The 20,303-nt window shown below is 38.1% G+C and overlaps 1 protein-coding gene across 25 annotated transcripts in view; it reads right to left on the reverse strand.

Annotated features, from left to right (window-relative positions):
* The window catches only part of NRXN1 (neurexin 1), a 719,965-nt gene that overhangs the window by 74,211 nt on the left and 625,451 nt on the right, over positions 1 to 20,303 (reverse strand). The window lies entirely within an intron of this gene.

The following is a 20,303-nucleotide window of genomic DNA, read 5'->3' on the forward strand; positions in this document are numbered from 1 at the left end:
GCAAAAATGATTAGGTGAAGCTGTTCAAATGCCTGGTGTTGCTAAATTCAGGTTTTTCTCATTATTCTGATTATTATTCATATGCACTTCTCTTCTTCAACAAAATCAAGGCAATTTTTGGTGTTGTTTGAAAATGATAGCCCAGAAAAATGAAGTAACATCAAATAGCACATCTTGAATGATATATACACTACTTTGCCAGGCTAATGTAAAAGATGGAGCATCAGCAAGGTGTAAACACTCAAATCCAGTACAATACAACCATAAAACTTGTTCGGCAAACCTCAAAACACCAACTGGTATACAAACTACTTGATAGTTAAAAAAATATGTGAATAGAAAAAGAAGGAGTATTATTTAAAGCACAGTACATAGAGAAAAACGGCTGCAATACTTTGCACTAAATTATGCAATTCAGATAAATAGTGGAAATGCAACATTGCCAGACTAACACCAAAGGATGTCATGGGATTAGTTTGAAGTTCAGCCATTCAGAATGTGGTATTAGAAGAAATAAATTTAGTTCTCAACTTCAATTTACAGCTTGCAGGAGAAGCTTTCCTGCAAGGGATTACATCTCTGCCACCAACAGTGGGCCATAACAAATAAACCTGGTTCCCTGGAACACTCATGACAGGAGAAATAATAAATCCAATAAAAAGGAAGTCACCAGAACTCCCCAATTCACAGCAATTGATTCATAATCTATTATATGAGGCTAATGGTTTAGAAAGGTGTCTGTTCAGACAATGGAGTTAATATCTATAAGCTGAACTAGCGTGCACAGTTCTTCTAGATTAGCAAGGATGAGATATATTATTTACTGGCTTGGGCATTATTATTCTTTTGAAGCTTACCTTTATGTTCAAAGACAAGCTATAAAACAGAGCCTAGCAGAGCTGTTCAGACTCACCGTTTGTTATTAACAGATGACCTTCTCATAGGTCTTAAAACATCTTGAATATGCAAACTCCATTACACCAGAACAGTTTCAGCCCCACATGAGAGCAATAAAAATGACCCAGGAAGTCTTCTATTACAATAATTATTCTAGATGAAAGTACTAGCCGTTTCCAAAGTTTAGGTTTATTAGTGTATTAATAAAATGTTATAGTGACACTCCTGTGAAACCATTGTTCTAGCATTTTCTAGCACATACACGTGTGGCCAGTTTTCATTGTAAGACCTTCAGGTCTTATGGTATCTGGCACCGCTCTCTAAGCCCCAGCCTTTGCACATGTGTATATCATAATCTCATTTCAGTTTTTAGAAAGCTGAATTTCTAGCTCCCTGGTCTGCAGAGTAAAACCTGACAATGTGAACTCTAAGCAGCAGATATCAAAAGACAATCTTATTTAAAAATAGTTATCATTATGGCAATGCTACAAGGGTTGTGCCTAGTTTTTAATAGTATTTATCTTTAAATATTCTCCTATTACTTATGTTTTGGTTGTATCACCTAAAAAAATACTTGTTGCAGAAGAACAAAGAAAAAATCAATGCTTGGACAACTGATACATGGAGAAGGGCTGATGTTTGATCCTTTTCTGGAAAGAACAGGAAACATCCTTGCTGCTGCAACTGCAGGAGTCAGCACTAAGCTGAAGGACAATTTTGGGTCTAGGCCATTGCAGGTCAGCAGGGAACTAGAGGTGTTTTCATCACTCAAACATAATTTTAATCTCCAAACACATCCTGCCCTGCTTTTCACCTGCAGAATTCTTCTTGTATTAGTAAAAGCATCAGCAGAAGCCAGGAAAAGAGCTATAGGGTCTGTAGGACTCTTCCCTCCCACTCCCTAACTCCTCATCTATTGTGGCTTGATTTCCAAAGCCAAGGGCTTCAGTCCTGAGAACAGGAATAGATGGGGAAATTCCAGATGCTGTGGTTCAGTGTAAACATATCAATCCTGTTAGGCCATTTTTGCTGCATCATAACAGCAGCTGTTGAGTACAATAAATTATGCTTAATATGAAATATATTTTCCATTTACAGAATAAGAAAAAAATGTAAATTTGAACAGAGAGTCTGGAATTGCATGAAACATAATTACCTATCCAAAATTCTACCAACACAAGGGAATAGCACCCTCCAAAGCACAGTGTGACCTTTCAATGAGATGATATCAAGTCAATTATATGGCTGCCATGGAACTCAGGCTCTGCAGTGAGGCTGATGGCACATGACCTTAACAGCAAGGGGCCATCTGACATTAAAAAAAAAAAAAAGAAAAAAGGAAAACAGCTGGAGGATAGTAAAGGGGAACATTATCACAGTGTGTACTAGTGAAGCAGAATTTTTTTTTTTTAAAAGGCGCAATTCTTGCATAAACAATGCTAATTGATAGAGGAAGAACAACAGTTTAAAGAGGGAAAAAGAAGTAAGTTGGACTAGAGATAGAGTCAATGGTATGCCAGTGTCAAAATAAAACATGGCTTTGACATGGCTGTATTTTATTCAAGAAGCATAGCAACACAATGGATCAGAGATTGATCCTTATTTCTGGACTCACAGCCCTTTCATGTGTTGATTTCTTCTGTTACCACATCACCCACCGTATGTTCATCTCATCTGTGTTATCTTGAGAAGTTATTCAGTAACTCAAAGTTGTGCCAGCAGGAGCTAACCGCCATGCTGAGCTGGATGGGCAAAGGAGGTAAAAGGCAAGCCCAGAAGCTGCTGTATGAGAGCTGCTGAGCAAATGCACCACCTACATTGTACGGGGTAGGACGCAAGCTTTCTCTCCTGTCATGGGGTGGCTCTTGGGGACTCAGAGGCTACACACATGCCTGAAAATGTTATTTTGGTGAACTCTCACCTTTTCCGTAACAGCCTTTGCAAACATGCCCATGCCAGTTACAGTGTTGTAGCCACTTAACCACCTTATGGGCCAGTTCTGTTTAAACGGCGTTCTAACAAATGAAGCTACACATCAACTCAAATGCTTAAAGTTTACTTTATGTAGACAGACCTTTAAAATCAGCTTGTTTTCAAAATCTGTAGGCAAACCTGAACAGGCAATGATTACAAATGTGGTTTTAGAGTCTTTGGAGATCTAGATCAGGCCCTCAGTTGGGAGCTGCAAAACACAGATAGTGCCAGAGTGGGAAAAATGAAACTACGGGTGGATTTACTGTGTGTATCTTGATACGGTGAAAGCAGGTGCAGTGACATGTCTTCATTATTACTTAATCTTTCCATCTCATAGATATGGGGATTGGGACAACGATGGGGATTGGAACTGTGTTGCAGAATACTGAACTGAGATAATCTAATTTACTTTAGTGTCTGCATCTGTATTCAAACTCAGCTGTTCATGAAGCAAAACAAGAAAACACATTTTGCCCCTTTTAAGCCATTTTTTGGATGTTTCAATTATTTAACTAAGCTTCTCAGTGAAAATAAATGCCAAAACAGCTTTGCGGAAACCTCCCTCTCAAAAAACCCACTAAGCACAAAAATGTGAAGAACGGAAGAAAGATGAAAAACTTATTTCATTCCAAGCATGGGCTGACTGCATATAAATTAATCATACAACATAGGGAAGGGAAGAGCAAATCTCCCTGAGAAATAATTGTGTCATGTATCACAAAACAGATTCAGGGCACATCGTGGTGGAACTGAGCATAAGTGACAGCAAAGGTGCAGTGCTGTTGAAAATGCACTTATGATCTTAAAAAAATCAAATCAAGATTTGTTGATAATTACCTCTGAAGAGAGAAAGAAAAATAATTGCAAGACTTAACAGCACCTGCTGTAAGCCAGTCTATGGTGGAGGGGATGCTACTTCCCGCAAAGAAGAAAACATGCTGCAACACAAGAAGTAATGCAAGAAGGTGATCTGATAATCAAGAAGTCATAGGATAAGATGAAAATTTAAAGAAAATTTTTCAAGTGATTTACAGAAACCAAAATCTGTTCTTTTATAATGCCAGATTTTTATTTCTGACCATTTAAATCACAAGATGCTGCTTTAGCTTTTGGGAGTAGAACAGAGCCCTTGTAATGTCACTATAATGAATATCAAAGAAAGGAATGTCAAGGTTAGCAAGAATTTGTCTCCCAGACAGTCTTGTAGACAAAGCAGGATCTCAGGGCATCTTCCTTTGCTGTTCAGTATTCAAAGAAAAGACCACAAACTGCATCCAGCCTCTGCAGAAGTCCACTAGAGAAAAGGAACAGGCTACTTTGCCCTAATTTACCTAGCCTACACAGGAGCCAAGCAGGATTTTGCTCACAAATTACACCATTGTTTTCTTCCCACAGAAAACAAACATACAAAAATACCTATAAAAATCCAAGTAAATAAATTGCCAGAACTAGCTGCTGCTCCCCACAACTTTTTGCTGGGGATGCAGTCATTCACAACATGCCACTGCAGATCATCCCATGGTAAGCAAGGCTGTTCAAACCTGACAGCACATGTGCACAGAGGCTGCTGTGAGTGTTAGTAAAGTACATGTTATAAGCAGTCCCTTCTTATGTTCCTGTTCAATCTCTTTTACAGGAGGCAGGCTTCCTGGTCACAAAATTACTAGATTACAGCCTGAGGTTATCTTTTTTCCACCTACAGGTTTATATATGTTTAAGTTTCACTTTGGGGAAGACTTCATAAATACTTAGTACCCAAAGACTTGACATCAAGACATTGACTACAGAATTGCGGTTACATGTCTTTATAAGATTTTGGATAGAGGAAGGTTCCTCCATTAGCTTTTTAAAATTCAGTGTTTGAAAAGTGAAGGCTTTTGATTAATCTGTAAAGGCAATTCTAGATTTAGAGCTGTGCAAGACAGAAAAACAACCACCCCTTTACTCTTAACTTGGAGTTGTCAAGCTAACACCAGGGTTTATTAAAAAGCCCCAAGACAATGATCTCAGTTAAATGCAACTGAATGCAGTAGTTCCTTTGTATAAAGGAAACGAGGTATTGGCATGCTAGCCAGTTTGCATTTTGCACTTGCATTTCCTCAAATCTCAGAGCTACTTTTCATCACAGCAGGCAGTTAGCTTGCCCTAATTACTGCTAGGGAGGCCCAGATGCTTTTGTCAGCTCTTCAAGCATAGAAAAAGATTATCAGCAGACAAGCCAGCCACAGGATCAAGGATGGCTCTTAACAGGAGACTTGTAAGAAATCCGCTAATACTTACGTTCTCTGTTGAATGAAACAAATCTAAACACCTTATAAATCTGAGATAGAGCCTGATTATTCATATACAGGATTATCGTCCATGCTGAAGAGACAAATACAAATGGAAGCAATTAAAGACAGAGTTATCATAATGAAACCGTTTTTCATGTAATTTGGCAAGACACAAAGCACAGCCTTAAGCAGATGTAAAGATGTGGCACTGGCCTTTCAGATGACATGCCTGCCCGCTGAAAGGAATGGCAGTGGCAAAAAGATGTGTGGTCCAGCATCACTCGCAGCCACGTGCAGTTTCAACCTCTTACTGACACCAGCAGCAGAAGAGGCTGAGGCCCAAAGGATGCCGCCGCTTACCTACACGGATACTCTGAATGAAGTAAAAGCAATTACTATTTTCCACATTTTGAAATTACATGAAGAGGATCCTCCATTCTCTTGCAAATTGAATTTCACAAGCCTTCAAAGCAATTTGGCTTATGCTTGAGAAATAGACTCAGCAGCAGCTCTTTATCCGACGGTGGTGAGGGAGGCCAGTGACTGTTAGCACTGATTTCAGCAGCTGGTTGAAGCCAGCACAAATCCCCTATCACCATACAAAATACAATTCCCGCCCTTCAAATGAGAGAAGGAAAAAAACCCTCTTTGTTTGAAAATTAGGACTTCAGCTTAAAATTAAAGAAAATTACAAACCTGATTAATGTAGTTCAGGATTGTGTGTGTTGTAAATCTGTAACCATTTACTGACTTACTTTATATGTGAAATTCACCTGTGTGAAATACAGCTTTTAACTACAAAGGTGGCCTCAGGAGACCCAAGCTCTCCCATGCCCTGTCTCTGCTGACTGCAGATTTTGAACAAGTCACTTTGGCTTCTGTGTCTCTGCAAAATAAGCAGAGCAATCCAATTTCCTTTGCAAAAGCCACAGAGGCACACTGATTGGAAAGGATGCATTAAAAGTAAAATATTAGTATTATTGCCGTTACTTTGTTAGGAGTACGATCCCATTTTGAGCAAAAAAACATTAGAAAATTTGGAGGGGGATCCTCATGTTGCCACAAAAGCTCCTTTAACGGCTAGGGCATGGCTTCACAGTGGTGTGCCCACCTTCGATGCCTCAGGTAGTGCTGGCTGTCCTTCACCCACCCCTCCAGAAGGGTGCAGGGCTCCCGCAAGCCCTGTGTCACATCTGCAACCCCTGTGCGAGTCTCAGATAACCCAGGACATTCGAAATGGCACTAGACAACTCTGTGTACGCAACTGTGTCGAGTCCCACATGACTTCAGGCAATGTTCAAGTGCTGACAACATCTGAATCAGAAAATTGGTCAGCAAATTAAACGCACTGCCTGAAATGACAGGGTAATATTCAGGGGAAAGAGAGTCTTATCCCAGAACAAACCTAGTGCTCTTAATTTGTCTTGTATAAATGAACATTAACTTTGGACCTAAATCTTTGATCATTTGCATATGCCGTAGCACATACTATTGGTGCCTACCTGAGCAGCTTTTGGTTAAGGGGCTTGGCTGCAAATCTAGGTGGTTTGCTGCCACTTTGCACATTGTTCATTTGAAACTCTCAGCTGAATAGCACCTACTTTCTTTTTCCTTGCACAGCTTTATCTATCTTGATGATGGCAGTAGCGTATATTAAATCCGCACACGTACCTTATGTTAAAGCTTTTCTTGCTTTTTCCAGTCAAAACTCTGTCTCCCTCATCTTTTAACTTCCTCTTTTATACTTCAAACTCGTAATTTGGCTTGTTGCAATTTTATATATGAAGAAATAGAGTGCTGAACATCTTTTCAAAACACAAGCTGTCTCCAAGGTAGCATGTAGAAACAATTTTGTGATTTACATTCTCCTCTCAGCTACACTGGTGCCCATAACTGAAGTCAATAAAGTTGTACTACTGTGTCTGAGAATTTGGCTCAGTGTACGAAGCATTCATTAAACAGTTTTGTTTATTTAGCCAAAGTCAAGGATCTGTTACCCTTTAATTTCTGTCTATTTCTGGTGCCAGGATAATACACATTTCTGATCCAACTCTCAGAGCATATTCATTTGTAAGTAAAATAAAATTTTAAGAATTAGTTATTTGGCTGCTTTCAATTGTGCTAATGGCTTTTTGTCCTTCTTTGAGAAAAACTTCCTCTCAAAGAAACAAAAATGTGGGAGCTCTGACAATACTAACAAACTTGCGAGCACAGCCCAGGGAATTTGCAGCAAGAGTTCATCCCCTCTAGCCCACGACTTACCATTTCCTCTCAGTCAATAGTGGCTGCAAGATATTCTGTGCAATGTCTTCTTGTTATCGTGTGTGTTTTCAATGGGTGTTTTCACTCCAGTTCCAAGAGTACAAGTGAAAAACCCACTACTTCCAGCGTTAAATGAGAGCTTTACTGGCAGCCTTGGCAGGAAGTACTGACATAAGTAGCAGAATCAGCCACATTTATCCCATCTCTTCTTCAAAGTCTGAGCTAGGAACTCTGAGGGAGTCACGGAAGTTTGTACTGGGAAAAGTTATACCAAAATTTTTATTATACCGTAATATGACAGATTATTGGCAGATATGAAGTCTGCTTTTATTCATGGTTGGGTGTATTCGTGTTTTATGTGCTAGCACCGCGTAACTTCTTCAGCTTCACCAGGACTGTTATAGCTATGGGATATTCTAAGAAGATTAATTTACCCTATGTAACGTCTCAAAACGTCTTCATTGTCCACACTTCATCTTTATAAAGAAGGGCATCGCAACCCTTAAATACCTTCTATTCAAGATCCCGCAGGTCACTTGACTCCCACAGCAAGTTAAGTACAGGCTCTTGTGGCAAATATGGCAGTAGGGTACGCAGGAAAACAATCTGTCAATTATTCATGTGTTTTTAACCATCGGTAGTGTGGCACAGCAAGTGGAAAACAGGGAGGAGAGCCAACAAAGTAATGAGCCATCTTCTCTGCAGATCACCAGTAAATACTCTGCTGGTCACAAAGAACCACAATTAAGAGAAAGTTGCATTAATGATTAATGAACTATTTAAAATGAGCAAATCAGATTGCACTTTACATGCCCTATCACCTACGGGTGAGGTTTTGTAGAATGTAATTCACAAACACCCAGCCTGGAGAGATATTAAACAATTAATTAATTTCAAATTTTTGTTACAAAACAGTGGGTCAGATATCAGAATCACACTTCATGTCACATCTTCATTAGACAAATGAAAGAAAACAGAACTCCTCCTTCTGTAAAGAATGAATGAGAACTGATTTTACCTTTAGTTTAGTCTTAGGCTAAGGTTGCATCAGAATGTGCAGCATCCTAATTTGGTTGCTCATTCAAGAAAAGACTGGAAAAACATGTGTTTAAATTCATTCCTATTCCAGCATTTACTTAAGCACATGCTTAAAGAAAACACATATATTTAAATGCTATCTTGAATGGGAATTCTTCTGCATACTCAGGCCCAAATGTATCATCTGAAAAATCTCATATGCCTTATTCATCAGCAATAGATTTTATAAAATTTCCTTTTACGCTACTGAAAGAAAATAAAGCAATTTCAACTATTACAGCCAATACTCGGATAATGCAGCATTATGGCTCTATCTTACTCCTAGCATTTGTAAATAAAATCATGCTCACACCGCGACTTTCACCCATGCCACTGCCTTTTTCTCTTCTTTGGCCAAGGAGGAGATAAGGGAATGCTAACTGAGAGTTTTACTCTAACTTCTATTTTCTGCTGTGGGTGTACAGACCCTCCTTGTTACCTGACTGAACTACCTGAGTACAGTTCCTTTAATGTTTCTCAATTTTTTTTTTTTTTTTTTTTTTTTTTTCTGTTGGCTCCATTTACCTAGGTCATATGGGTACAGTTTCTGACTGGTGAACTTGCCTTGCCAAAAGGAAAACCTGCCATTTGGTTTGGTTTGGTAGTCAGCTGATCAGCACGAGCAAAGTTTGCAAATAATTCTGGGGAAACTGTGTGCTTAAAACCCAACCATTAATTGAAAGACGAGCATCTATATTCACAAAAGTAGAAAACAAAAAAAAAAAGAAGCCACACCATGTCATAAAAATGGCCATACCTGGTCAGTTTAAAGGTTCCTCTCACCTGATATTCTTTCCTCATAATGATTAATACTGGATACCTTGGGAAGACCATAGGAATACGACAAGCGGAAGCTAATATCTTCCTAGAATACTCTCCTATCCTTCAACAATTCACAGCTCAGACTTCTCATCTGATAAATCCAAGACTTTTCATATATCACCAACATAGAGGGATAAACTTTGCAGAAGACAAATGGAACGCTTTGATGTTGAGAGGTCTATAGTAACTACTGATGAATAGAAATGTGAAAGAAACATGTAGGTAATGCATTAGCTCTCCTGCTCACTGTTAACAGAACATAGCGTGTAACTCCCTGAGCTTCACTAGCATCCCTTGAACAGGGCTATTGCCCTGCAATTCAGAGGTGGTGAAGTCTTTTGGGTGATCTAGCTCATTTTACCACTCACCCAGGACTAAAGAGGGAAAACCACAATACACCTCTTGTGATGTTCAATACCAAGTTAAATTCATCACTTGTTGCTTCTTAAATATTGGTGAGACTTCTACCTACTAAGATTAACAATGTTACTCAATGTTCATCATTATCATTTTAATATTGCACTAGAAAGAAAATGAAATTGCCATATGGTGAAATTACCATGTCAGACATCTGTTGACTGCCTCTCATGGAAAAACAAAGCACTTTAATGTATTCACAGGGTAAGCAAGCTGATAGCTACTTTTAATATATGAAGACAGTGAATTAAGTGTTTTGCCCCACATTGTAGGATTTTCTGTAGAGGCTTACCTCTAAAGTCATACCTGTCTAACACTGAAAAAATAGATAATAGTCTCCATTTCTGTGGGGAATCATAGCACTACTAAAACTATGGCAAATGTTTAAATGCTAAGGTCAGTTGACATTACAGAGGAGGCACTGCCACAAGAGATTTGTAAAGCTTTTCAGACAGTTGATTGAAAACACTGGGCTGATCTCAGCCATTTACAGATTTATCTCTAATTAGATGAATGTAATACACTCAAAATATTTTTTAAACACTAGTCTTGTTTGACTTTTCATTTTGAATCTTTTTTTTTTTTTTTCAAATTTGCCTGAACCTAAAATAAAGAATAAAATATAAAAATCAAAAAAATAGATTTGAACAAAAGATCATCTTATCTTTTGTTCTCGTCATGTTACTGATAAAAATGTAAAAATTATTTTGGGTCATCCCAAATGATTGTTCCATTGATCACTTCATTGACAAAAGCAATAATCACATCTTGGCCCTTCCTCTCCCGCCACTTGTGCATATGGTTTTAACCACAACTGCCGTTTCATAAAGAAAATGCTACACCTGCCTTTATCTCTCATTTAATTATAATACAGCTGTTTGGATTACTCTCAAAAATATTATTTCTTAGACTATTCCTGCACATGGTGATTCAAGCTACCAGCATCTACCTCAGGGAGAGGAAACGTTAATGCCAACGACATTATCAGTGAAATATTTTAAGTGTTTGTGCTATCCTAGTTGCAATTAGACATCACTACAAAAATGTACCTAAGAAATTATGTTTATACACTCAAATACATATGCAAATACTTGTAATTTCTAGAAAACAATGCACATCTAGCTACTGCTGCTATCCTACACTATGGCATGATATATGAAGGTATTGATAATGCTTTGGTATGGATCAAATCAGTTAATTAGCAAGCTGATCACATCCAGAGAAAATTTATTCAGACTGTCATATTCCACACCTCTGGGAGACTGGAATTAATCAGCTCTTAGTATTAATGTAAGGAATTACCAGCTTTACTGAACACATTCAGCCTAGATGGATCTCCTTAAAGCATTCGGTAAAACTCCGAGACACTTAATTTTAGTAAATTTGTGGCCTTGTGAAACATGGAGGCTGGATCTACACTCATTTTCCCAAATTATGCCCAGAAATAGGCAGAAGGAAGTGGGAATATTCTTTTAAAGCTTTATACTTAATAAGGCCAGCACATTTGTGAAAGTCAAGAGAGAATCTGGACAGAAGAGAAAAGCAAATTATCAGTTCTTGAATCTATTAGTCAGTGGAGTCACCTATGGCTACACGGACATCAGAATCTCACTCTTGCTGTTCCCAGCATTATCACAGCATCTATTCAGCACAGATACTAATGTCCTGCTTTAAAAACCTGAAAATAATAGGCAAGTGTCATTTAAGATATGTCTAAGGCCATTTATTCTGACCTTATCTTTTTTTTTTTAAAGCATGAAAATGTCAGAATAAATGTGTTCTCTATATTTATAGTGTTATGCTGGGGGCTGAGCAAAACCTCGTGCAAGCTGATGGGCATTTCAAAAACCCTGTCAACCTCTTCAGTCTTTCTTCCTGACAGTATCCACCCACAAAATCCCAAACATATAGTATGTGGCTAGATTAAAAGATGTATCAAAATGATATACATTATACCTTCAAATGTTTTGTCCCTATGCTAGCCTTTTTTCTTCATGGACCTGAGGGTACGTCAGCATCATGCAATCTCTTTACATGGGCTTCCTCCTACATTGTTTCTGCTCTTCCCAGAACTACTTCTAATTTACCTGCTACATGTTCTCCTAAAACCTACTTCCACTACTGTGTTTCTAGATACAAACATAATCCTTAATAATCTATCTGTACGAAGCCATTAATGGATTTCATCCTCACCCCATCATCATCATCTCACAGCAGGGAAATACTCAGTTTATTAATGGAGATGAACTGGAGGAAAATAGTATCATTTCCCCCAGGTCAGAATACAAACCTAGGTCCTTGATTTGTTTTTAATGGGTCAGTATATGGTCTCATCCTCCAGAGTGCTTTTTAAGGAAATGGTTCCTATTTCTCCATGTTTCTATGCATTTCTAGGAGAGAGTGGTATAGTTAGATCCACAGGACAACTTCAGTTCTTCTCTTCCTCAATGCAGATGTCCCTGCCCATCATTTATGTTCCCTCTTGGGAGAAACTGGCAAGATGCACAGGTTTTGTCCTTAAGTCACTTCAGAGACTTTATTGTTTGCCTTTGCATTAAAAAAAAAAATGCCAGTCTAATAACTTCATCTGGCTTTTATAAGTGTGTGTGGATGTGTGTGTGTATATATATATATATATATAAATATATATATATGCTCACAAAACCATACTGCAAAAAAGGGACCTTTCAACAGAGTGGTTAAAAGAAAGGAAAACTATGCAAAGAAATAATGCACTACCTGCACGCAAAATTCTTTGTAACAGAATTGCAAATCTTCTAGGTAAAGAGCATGGAGCCATAACTATTAGAAAGTATCTAAGTCTGAAGCAATGCCTGTATATAAACAAAATGTAAGTGCCAGCTATTCAGATCAATTGCTGGATACCCAATGGAACCAAAGACAACTTTAGCTAACAGGTTATATTAAATAAATCATAAAATAACTATTGATTTATTCAAGACAGACAGAGGATGTTGGTACTACCTACAGAAAAAAAAAAAAAGGCAAATTTTCTTGAATCAATCTTCTATACTAACTTATTAACTGAACATAGTCCCAAGAATTACTTAATCAAAGAAAGCAATCTGCAGTCTATGAAACAGGCGTGCCTGTGAATGAAGCTTAGGTCTTAATAACAGTAAGGGAGCAGAAAGGCTTCACACATTACTGTCAGTGTCATGTTTAGAAGAAACCTCCAGTACATAATATGGTTGTATGACCTACATTTCAAAAAGTTCTAATATATGCTTGATGTTCAACAAAACATCAAACAACATACTGTTGAGGGCGGGTCCTTGACATCCATACGTAGAAGTACACTGAACGCTGCAACCTGCAGTAATTAACCTGAGTGCCAGTCATGTACACGTAGCATGGAAACAATTTCAATCATCGTTTGCTGCAGCAGCAGGACTGACACTTTGCTGCAGTACACTGTGGGGTCTGCCAGCATAGCAGCACTTTTAAGCTGTGCTTTGTCAGAGATGGGTACCTTCTTTGGCTTCCCACCACTGTGAGAGGAGAGTCACACCCCGAGTCAATCTACCTTTATTTCCCTCAGCTCTGAGGAATCATAAGCAAAACTAAAGAAACACAATGTATTAGTTCATGCTTCCTGAAAAGAAATCGTGTGAGCCAAGTATATAAAACACACAGTACTTCAGTCATAGAAATTCTCCAAAGGAAATGGTGAACAAGATCTTCAGGCTTACCTTAGCTCCAGTAAATAAGGTGACTGAATGACTATCACTTTCTTTTCACAGGAGAACAGCTGCTCTCAAACACAATGCAAGGATTTCTATCCTGCAAGGCTACTGAAAATCAGTAGTGACTGTAACACCCAGGCCTTTTTAACAGACATCCCAAATGCAGAAAAGTGCTTAACAGCTATGTGACTGTATGGTTATGGGTCACAAACTCTGCAACAGCCTCTTGTTCCACCTGGGTGAAACAATCCCATTTCCGTATAATCCTGATGTAATGATGTTTATTTAGTGTGCTGGGAGGCAATGAGGGGAAACTGTGGACAGAAACAGAGTATGAGACAGAACCAAGAGCCACTTTGTATGAGAGGACCCTTCCTGAGAAAACGGTTGGAAGACAGAGCCTGTGAATGCAAGGGAAATATTTCTCCAACAACAAATCACTGGCTAAATTTGGGTGTGACTTTGCTCAGCAACCATTAGGTACCGTGTCTCACATTATGCAAAAGGATGTTTTAGAAATATTACAGTGCTAATGTGACATAAGCAACATATTAGAAAAAAATTAAAGCAGCATGCAATGAAAAAAAATGCTGGTATCAGGATTATGTTTAGTCTATTTGAAAATAAAAATTCACCATATTCAAAAATTGTAATGAGTCAGAATTTGAGACTGGATAACGCCAATTTGGTTTAAAAAGCCTATGTAATAAAGCAAAATTTGTAATAAATGAAAGAACAACAAAATTGAAGCTGCAAGTGGCCTCAGATCCTTTTTCCCCAAATTGAACTTAAAAAGAAACTTTGATTTGCAACTAGTTAATCAACAATTTAGACAAGTGTCTTGACATTCTTTGAATACAAACAATGTTGTAATTCAATTTACAAACTTTTTTTTTCCCCTGTGCATACACACTGTAGGAGGTATTTTCAAAGCAGTGCTCAAGGTTTTTGACACATTCCACTGGCTTAATGGAAACTGCATGGTTTGGCTTCCTTTCTGAGGATTTGGGAGCCTATCCCACATGGATGGTGCCTCTTGAAGCTAATCCACAGCAGAAGTAAAGACAAAGCAGCCCACGCAGAAGTCAGTCTTCTCTGGACTGTGTAGTGCAGTAGACGTGAAGTATCACTGCTTATCAGGTCCAGGAATTTTTATGCCTGTAGTTTCCCAAGCAACTGTTTAAGATTTGCCTTTGGTGGCCCAATGTGCTACAAAATGCCTGTATGAACCCTTCCTCTCTATAAATGCTAACAACAACAGCGAGTCTTATCCTCTAAGCTTGATACAAAGCTCTGCTTTCAGAGGCGAAATTCTCTAGATGATAAAGCTAATGACAATTGCTATTATTTAGGAGTTCAATGGCAAGGCTACATGCACAAAAGCCTGTATTTCTTAAGTAGCTAACTTACATGTTAAGGACACTCTGTTATACTGTTTGTATTTATAAATTCTTAGGATAAGATTTTCAAAAACATTGAAGTAATACAGAAACATTAATGAGTTTGAGGGAACTTTTGAAAACCTCATCCTAAGCACATATTCATTTGGTCTTTCTTTTTTAATCTTTGCTTTTTAAACACAAACTAGCTGAAAACATGGCTCTGCAATATGTCACACAAGACCAGAATGGGCACCAGAACTCCTGCAATTTGGCTCCTCTGGGAGCTTTGTGCCCTTGAAATCTTCATGCCAAAGACAGGTTTGACTGAATTGGTCAAGGGATTCAATATTTATTTAAAGGGACAAACAGACAACAAGTCATACCTGAAAACAACAAACCAACCAGCCAACCCAACACACAAGTAAGCTGAATGCTGCTTTTCTAAAGCCACCCTACTTATATAACTTCAGTAGTCCGACTGAAGATACAATATTCAATATGCAAATACTTTGCAGGAGCACAGGAAGGTCAGATGTGATCAGGTAGCAAACATTAAAACACAGGTAGAAAATTTTATTGTTCACTGTATCCTATTTCAATTTTTTGAAAATAAAAACTTACTTGAGTGTCATCATTAACAATTATATTTTAAAATAATTAATCGAATTATCAAAAATTAATAGAAGTGAAAATGCATAGTATCATATTTTAAACAAACAAAAAAAAAGACCAAAAAAGGGCATGGGTTTCATGCATGTAGCTATTTTTCCATTTACCTGCAATTAAAACATGAGCATTTCCACAACTACTGTATTTGCATAGAGACCCTACTACAAATGAGATTTGTCCTTAACACTTGACTTCCCCAGGTTCTGTCACCTAGTGAGCATGTATGGGTGCTGGAAGCTACAGGATTCACTTTACGCTAGTGATCATCTGTTGAGTCAAATCCTTGTGATTTACTAGACCCCTGGGCAAGAGCTTTGCCTACTGGGGCCAATGAACTGTGACCTGGTTGGTGTGAATATCCAGAGGAAGAAGTGGTAGCAGCACAGACGCACAGAAAGAATCCAATCCCTGTATATAAGAACAGGCATTGCAAACCACACAGTGGACAATTTTAAACTGAGATGGGTGAAAAATACTCTTCCTTCTTTTAACTACATTGATTTACGACTAGTGTGTCTCCATAAAATAAAATCACATTTACTATCCTGTGTAAAGGTTATATACTCAACAACCATCCTTAAAATTGAACTCTTTCCATGGAAAACAGCCCTGTATTTTTCAAATGCTTGTTTTTGTTTGGCAGGTGAAGATGCTGAGCCAAACCTGTTACTGTCCCTGCTAGAATGAATACCATTTAAATCAGCTGCTTCAATACATGTATAGACACATACCCTTCACCTGATGTATGCCCTCCAAGGCAAGTGACCAAATTTCAGCTCATCAGTTTAATATGAAGTCAATTTAATTCTGCTTGACCAAAAATCAGTGCCTATTGTTCCAAAACATGCAATCACCTCACAGTATATTGCAATTGCTGGTTAAGTGGTTTAGTGTTATTGATAAGAGCCCACTCTGATGAGAACAAAGAGGACTGCCAGAATCCCTTACGAAAAATAAGAAAAAGCTATTTTGCACACAACTTTCAGAAATGGTTTCCAACACACGAGAGCAGAGACTGCCTGTGGATGGGCTGTCATAATCAAATCCATAGAAACAGATGAGAAATAAGCATATTATTATTGATTTACTATCACTTCATTTATGGTTTTCAGTTAATACAGATCCACAAAGCCATGCCAAAGAGATGCTAAAGGCCTGATTGTACTATCCTAATTCAAGCAAAACCCATACTCAAAGTCCTTTTGAAGCCTTTCCGCTTCTGCCAGCTCTTGCAATTTTTATTGCAAGCCTTGCAGTACTGTATGTTTTGCTTAACATTCCAGCTCCTGGAGTTATACATGTGAATCTCCTTTATTTTCAATTTTAAAAGAAATTTATCGATTGGATAGAAAAACTTGCAAATGAGACTTTTAAAAAGTGTCAAAAATAAAAAAGAACTTCACTGTATCATTTTGCTGAATAACTTCATAAAGAGGATGGTATTAAACCAAATTCATGATTTCTGAACCCCAGTGCATCTTTGTGGCTTACCAAAAGTTAGTAACACAGAGCTGCATATTCTTATTGAACAGGAGTCCTGTTCTTGTAACACTTAAGGTTGGGGATTTCTTTTCATGCTTGTAAAGGCATGCAAAATTTTGAGCCTCCTGCTGTCCAGTGCGAGTAGAGCAAAAAACCTCTCCCACAATCCTCAGCTCCCGTGCTGGTGGCCATGGGTTCCCACAAATGTCAATGGCAAAGAGAGAAGCAAAGTAGAGAAAACCTCTCATTGCCCACTCAATTGCTGCAGTCCTTAAATTGGCTGCTCCAGAGACTACTGTAAACTATGTGGTGATCCTACAGTACAGCTATACCTCAGGGCCTGCTATCCAAAAGCCTGGATCAAAAACCAGGCAGTAAACTCTCCCTTCCACAATGGCTGCAAATCTTCACGTTGCTTGTTAACACTGAAACAGCGCAACACTCTCTTTATTTCTCTTTTCCTCCCACCTCCTAATTTCCTTTTTTTATTCCTCCTTACCTGATACCTTTTGTTTATTCTGTAAGATATTTGAGGCAGGGGCTGTCACTTTCTGTGTGTTTATGCAGTGCTTTGCATGAAGGCTGACAGCTCTAGTTGCCTTTATAATCAAAGGGGGGGGGGATTTTTACGGAGTTGAGGAAAATGAGGCATTCACCTACTATTGACATTCAATAGGCTTTGAGTACCTTTCTCCCCTTTGAAAAAATCTACATTTACAAGTGTAATAATTAGGATGTCTGTCATCATCAAAACATCCATTGTTAAAATATGACACAGCCTCCAAGTAGGGAAAACCTTAATTTAGAGCAGTTACTAACAAAAAGCTTTTTTTTTTCTGAAGCATTAAGACCTCATTTGTCTAAAATCATGCACAACCATATGTAATGTACTTTCTGAAAGTATCATGTCTGTCTTGTATCATATATTGCCTTAGATATCTGCTGAAAAGCACACACTCCATCAATTTAAGCACTAACATTGTAGGTTTTCTAAAAGAACATTTCCTATAAATAGAGATTTAAATGATCTTCTTTAAGTATTGTAATCTTTAATTGAATTCAATACCTCTGCAAATGGAGCAAACAACCTCTGACTGATTAGATCATTTGCTTCTATTCTATTTCAGACATGCACTGGTTTGCAGTAATGTAAGGTTTTTTCATTAGCAATTGCTGTTCAGCTGCATATTTTCTTCAGTAACCTAATTAATGCTAGAAAGGTAACTTTTCTTCTTGTGCATTGCAATATGTCAATACAGTTGACACTCTTGCAGAGATTATATAGTAAAAAAATCATAAAAACCCCCATAAAGGACAAAAATGAAAGGGAATGAAGAAATCAGAAGTAGATTTTCTATGAAACAGCGAGTGCCTTCATCTCCCAGTGACATCAAGATGGGAAGTGATTACTCAGCACCCTGCAGGACAGACCTGTGGGAGCCCTGTGGGTCACTAGCACAGAAATTATTACATGCAGCTAGAATAAGAAAACAGGTATTAATTAAGAGAAGAACTTATGTCCTTAATTTGATTCAGTAGCTTCCTAGGTCTGAGTTTGTTGCATGAATAACATAGCATCATGCAGACAAATTTCAGCTCTGACTTTGGGATGTTATCAATCTCTTTAAATCAAATCACAGGCCTGATTGCAAACTGCGTTCCAGTGCAGTCTCTGACTAATTAAGTGTATAGTTGTAATGACAACACAGATCCTACCAGGCAGGATGTTTAGATATAGCTGAAGTAAACCACTGTGTATTATTAACGGCAAGAAGGACTCAGTTATACACTCAGGATGCCATACGCTGTAGTGACATTAACATTGAATGCTTTCCTCAGAAACGTTGATTTCAGGCTCTCAGATGCAGAGTTTCGAATGGGCTGCATCAAGTACTTGCACCAGCCAGGCTAACATGTGAGAAGGGTTGATTGAAAACTTCACCCTCAGAACATGTTTCGCAAGATGCCATGCACCTCTCTATGCTCCTGGAGCCTGCCTGAAGCTCGAAATGGTGGGACATCAAAGAGCAAGTGCTCATGGTATTTTCGTGTAGCCATTTGAGCCAGGAGGGGATGAAGGAATGGCACAGTTGCACTAAGGTCACTCTGCACCAGTGGCAGTGAGGTGCTCTAAAAACATTGTGTAGATGCTCTGATAAAGTTGATAAGGTCCACACCTTATTTCAGGCACCACAGTCTAGAAACAGATCATCTTTGGAAGATAATTTTGCCTAATTGTTTCCCCTGTTCACAAAAAATTACATCTCACCACAGTTGTTAGCTTAAGAAACTTTTTTCTTCCCCAAATATGGAACACCTCAAAAAGAAAAAAAATCTTACTGGCTAAACATCTGAACAAGTGTGTAAGTCATACTGGGGAATATCCTTGGAAACTGAGGCCAACTGGCAAAGTAACTGTATCAACAAACTCCCATTGCCCACAAATCATACAAGGTGTCAACGGGGAATGGTCCCTGTGTTGTTCTTCCTCCCAAATTGTGCCTTGGCGTTACCTGAAAGAGTGGCAGATGCCAAAAGCATGCTGGGAAATATTAGAACAGTTTAACTTAGTTTAATTTTAATTTAGTAACATTAATTTAGCCCAAATTCTTCCATGTTGTGAGGATGTCCTACACTTTTAGATGCATCTCTTCCTTGGTGTAAATTTGATGAAGTCTTAGATTTCATTGCTGCAAAATACTGAGATTGGACTAGTTGGATAATTAAGTGGGAAATACTATTTAAAACAGAATTAATACCAAAGAAAATTTATTGCCCATTTAATAAAAACATTGTAGCTTACTACAATAACCATTAAAACAACTGTAACCTACGGTCTACAATGGATGACATTTTTTGGAGACAGCTGGTTCCATATGACGTAGTCGGGTTTTAATTGTCTTCCCCTCTTTTTTTTTTCCTTTGGATTCTCATGCACTTTACATAAACAAGGAAAATGCATAAAACCTGTGTTTGTTTGAAAATACAAGTCAAAATGTTTTTTTAAAAGTTCACTTTTAAGTTAAATGTTCTGCTTCAGTTTATAAAATGACAATCTTAACTTTTACTTCACTGTAGTTTTCAGTCCATAGTATAAAGCATACAAAAATACTACAGACAGAAAAGCTGAAGTGTCAAGTTTGATGCCCTGATCAAATTCAAACTGTGAGTTGAGGTTTTACACAGAAAAACAGGCAAATTGACCTCAGCCTCCCAGTCTAATCAGCGTGTTCTCCTCCATTCTTGAGAAAATTAACCTCATTCATCACATCGTGCTCCTGTTCCTCCCTACAGCTTGTGACACTTTCTTTGCTCCTTGTCCTATTTCTGGATCTCAGAGC

This window comes from Leptosomus discolor, chromosome 2, assembly GCF_034619465.1.
Source record: "Leptosomus discolor isolate bLepDis1 chromosome 2, bLepDis1.hap2, whole genome shotgun sequence".
Taxonomy (NCBI): Eukaryota; Metazoa; Chordata; class Aves; order Leptosomiformes; family Leptosomidae; genus Leptosomus; species Leptosomus discolor.